The sequence below is a fragment of the Penaeus monodon genome, chromosome 19 (genome assembly GCF_015228065.2).
Source record: "Penaeus monodon isolate SGIC_2016 chromosome 19, NSTDA_Pmon_1, whole genome shotgun sequence".
Classification (NCBI taxonomy): domain Eukaryota; kingdom Metazoa; phylum Arthropoda; class Malacostraca; order Decapoda; family Penaeidae; genus Penaeus; species Penaeus monodon.
The window spans coordinates 1,856,368-1,856,672 of record NC_051404.1 but is presented as its reverse complement, the minus strand read 5'-3'; positions in this window follow the sequence as shown (position 1 = coordinate 1,856,672).

Below are 305 nucleotides of genomic sequence, written 5' to 3'. Positions count from 1 at the left end.
ATCTTTTTAAAATTGGGGGATAAAATATAAATTTATTATATCTATATAACCCCTTATTAATTTTATACACCCTATAAATTTATAATAATATCCTTTTATATTTAAAAATATATTATATATTTTTACCAAAATTTTTAATATATATATTTATAATTAAAATTTTTTATTTTATTTTTTAATTTATTACACCAAAATTTCATTATTATTAAAATTTAAAATTTTAAAATATCTATTATTCCCCCTTATTATATTTTATATAATTATAAATATATATATATTTTCTATATAAAAAAATAATTTTTACA